The 4,252-nt window shown below is 44.1% G+C and overlaps 1 non-coding gene and 1 pseudogene across 1 annotated transcript; one reads left to right on the top strand and one right to left on the bottom strand.

The window, feature by feature from the left end:
- Nucleotides 1-249: 249 nt before the first annotated feature.
- On the bottom strand, nucleotides 250-442 carry LOC140530488 (small nucleolar RNA U3; annotated as a pseudogene).
- Nucleotides 443-3,762: 3,320 nt separating this feature from the next.
- Nucleotides 3,763-3,979, top strand: LOC140530486 (small nucleolar RNA U3). The gene has a single exon (XR_011975925.1). It is a non-coding gene; the product is annotated as a small nucleolar RNA U3 (small nucleolar RNA).
- The last annotated feature ends 273 nt before the right edge of the window (nucleotides 3,980-4,252 follow it).

Below are 4,252 nucleotides of genomic sequence, written 5' to 3'. Positions count from 1 at the left end.
TATCTTAGAATCAAGTGGAAAAACAGGTTTTGGAGCAAGAAAAACTTAGTAGATTAAGATCTATGAGAAAGGACAGAATTCTCTGCTTACACAACTGAAAGTCAGGTGGTGCTGGAAGTACTCATGCCTGAAATCAAAGAGTTACTTCTCAAGTTCAAATCAAAGACAATCTCAAACATGGTTGAAAAAGAAGAAAAATAGTTGGTAAAAGGATAAGATGTAATTTTTGTTCCCAATATGAAAAAAGGAGCCACTCAGTCTGCATCCTCTTCCTCTCACCCTTCCCAAAGGGAAGGAAGAACAGTCATCAATGGTAGGTGACAACTGCCGACAAGCAGCGTCACAAACCTGCTTCACGCTCAGAAGAGAACACTATAGCTCCTCCTCGTGGCTACCTCCATGATACAATTCTCTAGTAATATACTAGAGCAGCAGTTTGCTGCTGACTTGGAGGGAAAGTTGAGCCAACACATAGTTGGCAACAGTGGAGCAGAAAAGGAGTGGGCAGCATTCAGAGATTTGGTGTACAGCCCTGCATTTGCTCATCTGGGTCAGAACACTCGCAAATATCAAGACTGGTTTGATGGAAATGATGGGGAAATTCAGAAGCTGCTAAATGAAAAAAGAATTCCACAGGATTTACCAGCAGGATAGTTCATCTACCTCTAAGAGGGCAGCATTTAATTCCATCAAAAGCAAAGTACAAGGAAAGCTTAGAGAGATGCAGGATTCTTGCCTCAGTAAGAAGGCAGATGAAATTCAGTTTTATGCTAATTGTAACAATCCAAAGCACTCTTATGATTCCCTGAAAGCTATTTATGGACCAAAAACCTATGATGCATCACAACTACTCAGTGCTGATGGAGCCACATTGATTAGTGATAAAGATATGATCCTAGAGAACTGAACACTTCCATAGTGTTCTCAACAGACCATCATCAATCAGTGCTGAGGCCATTGACTATTTACCTCAGGTTGAAGTCAGTCCTTCCTTAGCTGAACTTCCAACTGAAGAAGAGGTTTTGAGGGCCATTAGGTTCCTTTCATGTGGCAAAGCACCTCATGCTGATTCTATTCCAGCTGAGATTTACAAGGTAGGGGGACCATTGCTCATACAAAAGCTGACTGAAATTTTCCAGGTTTTATGGCAAGAGGAGGTTATCCCCCAGGAGTTCAAGGATGCCTCCATTGTCCATCTCTATAAGGGTAAAGGAAATAGGTTGTCCTGCAACAATCACAGGGAGATCTCTCTCTTAGTCACTACTGGCAAAATTCTTCCTAGAGTCCTCCTTAATAGGCTGATCCTTCACCTGGAAGATGGTCATATACCTGAGAGCCAGTGTGGCTTCAGAAAGGGCCGAGGAATAGTTGATATGGTGTTTGCTGCCTGACAACTCCAGGAGAAATGCCAGGAGCAGAACAGAGGTCTGTATACAATGTTTGTAGATCTGACCAAGGTCTTTGACACTGTTAGTCGTGAGGGCTTATGGAAAATTATGTCAAAATTTGGTTGCCTGGAGAAGTTCATCAATATTGTATGTCAATTTCATGATGGCATGTTTGCCCAGATTCTGGATAATGAACAAAGCTCTCATGCCTTCCCAGTCACCAAAGGAGTGAAACAGGACTGTGTTCTTGTTCCCATGCTTTTTAGCATGTTGTTTTCAGCCATGTTGACAAATGCTTTCAATGAGGATGAACATGGCATGAAGGTACCATAACGATGGCAAGTTCTTCAATTTGAAAAGGCTACAAGCCAAGACCAAAGTGGAAGGAGTGCTGGTGCTTGATTTCCTGTTTGCAGATGATTGTGCACTCAATGCAGCCTCTGGAGCTGAAATGCAACAAAGTATGGATCAATTCTCTGCTGCCTGTGCTAATTTTGACCTAATAATTAACACCAAAAAAACACAGGTGCTCCATCAGCCACCACCACACCATCCATATGTGGAACCATCAATTACAACAATGGAGAAGTTTTGAATACTATGAATAAGTTAATTTACCTTGATAGAGAACTTTCCAGGGATGTACACAATGACAATGAGGTTGATGTACGCATTACCAGAGCTAGTTCAGTGTTTGGGAGGCTCTGAAGAAAAGTTTGGGAGAGAAGAGATATTAGACCGACTACCAAATTGAAGGTCTACAGAGCTGTTGTGTTGACCTCATTGCATGCCTGTGAAACATGGACAGTCTACCAGTGACATGGAAACTGAATCGTTTCTATTTGAACTGTCTTAGGAAGATTCTGAAGATCACCTGGCAGGATAAGGTACCAGACACTGAAGTCCATGCTTGAGCTGAACTACCAAGTATTCAAACTATGCTTCAGAGAGAGCAACTCTCATGGGCTGGCCACATTGTTTAAATGCCACATGTATGCCTGCCAAAAAGACTATTTTATGGAGAACTTGCATGCAGCAGGCGATCACATGGTGGCCAGAAGAAATAATACAAGGACACTCTCAAGGTCTCTCTCAAGAACTTTGGATTTGACTGTGCAACATGGGAGATACTGGCACAGGACCGCTCAGCATGGCATGCCCACATAAGAAATGGTACTGTGCTGTTTGAGCAAAGCAGAATTGAGACAGCACAAAGTAAACACAGGATGCACAAATTTGGGATATTCAACCCAAATATTCACATGAACTATCTGTGCCCAACCTGTGGTAGAGCATTCCAAGCTCATATTGGTCTGATCAGCCGCACTCAGATACACGGAAATTTCATTTTACAGTGGTGATGTCATTTTGGTCCTCTTCAAAGACGAAGGACAACAACCAACCGACCAACCAACCAATATACTATAGAAATGATAACTGAAAGCTCCCAGGTCCTACCACTCCTTTCTCCCTAGCTGAAGAAGATGCAGCAACTCCCAACTACTGCCAGTATCAAGTACCAACTCCAGCCTTTTCTCATCCACATCTAGCATGACATGAACAATCTTACCTCAGCTTCCCTTTCTAGTCTGATTGCACAAGGCTTCCCTTCATGTTCTCCACACTCCAGACAAAACAAACTACCTGCCTGACCTTCCCTGATCACAAAACTCCATCTCCCCCTGCCTTTGCACATGGTCCCTCCTCATCTCCTTCAATGCTACCCCTCTTGATTAGGGCCAACTTGGAACCCCAAGCTCGCACAAAGGCTCAGCCCAAGTGCAAGGTTCACAAGAGGCCTTTCCCCATTTTCCCCATGGGAGTAAACCTGAGCTCTCTTCTCTTCTTTGTGCTTTGATTCTCAGTGATCTATGGCTTTCCATTTTCCCCTTTGTAGAAGGGAGGATTTCCAATGACGCAGCAGTGTGTGTGTGTGTGTGTGTGTGTGTGTGTGTGTTTCATGGTGGTTTTGAGTTGTGCATTTCTACCTACATTCTAGACACATAGTAGGCACTTAACAATGTTGATTGATTAATTGATTGATTGTGGTGGTTTTGGACTGTGTACTTTCACCCAGGTTCTACTTGTCAAAGGTCAGGGTGTGAATCTGAATTCATCAATTCCTCAACTCCTGAAGGTGACTACTTGAAAGGAGGGTGTATGTAAATGAGGAAGGGTGTGACTTGGTCTTCCACTTGGGGGAATGGGGCTGCCATTGACCCTTGGCTGTGTGTGCAGGGGTTGGGGATGCCTGTGGTGTGGATTGGCTGGTGCTGGGTGTCCTTTGGGTCAAGGCAGTGGAGTGTGTCCAGGTGGGCGTGAGTGGAAGGGTGGTGGGCTTGGCAGCGATGGGGTGAGGTTGGCTTAGGTGGTTAAGACTATACTTTCAGGGATCATTTCTATAGTATGTTACTAGAGAATTGTGGCTGAAAGTGTATCACGGAGGTAACCACGAGGAGGAGCTGTAGTGTTCTCTTCTGAGCGTGAAGCTGGTTTGTGACTCTGCTTGTTGGCAGGTGTTACTTACCATCGATGATCGTTCTTCCCTTCCTTCGGGAAGGGTGAGAGGAAGAGGACACAGGCTGAGTGACTCCTTCTCTTTTCATATTGTGTATAAAGATCAGACCAAGTTCTTCTGCCCATCAGCTACCTTCTTTTTCTGCCATGTGGCAGACTGTACTAGAGCTTGAGAAACAGGGCTTTCTGGTTTCAGGTACGAACTCTGGAGCAAGAGTGCCTCTTGATTGTCAGTCATATCAGGAGAAAATCTTGTGCTTTCTTACTATTCTCATCTTTCACAGCTACTAGGTTTCTTTCTCCAACACCTGCTTTGATCCTAAGCAAGCCTAGGAAGTCATTCAGCA

This window comes from Notamacropus eugenii, chromosome 2 (assembly GCF_028372415.1).
Source record: "Notamacropus eugenii isolate mMacEug1 chromosome 2, mMacEug1.pri_v2, whole genome shotgun sequence".
NCBI lineage: Eukaryota > Metazoa > Chordata > Mammalia > Diprotodontia > Macropodidae > Notamacropus > Notamacropus eugenii.
This window is presented reverse-complemented; position numbering and strand designations above follow the sequence as displayed.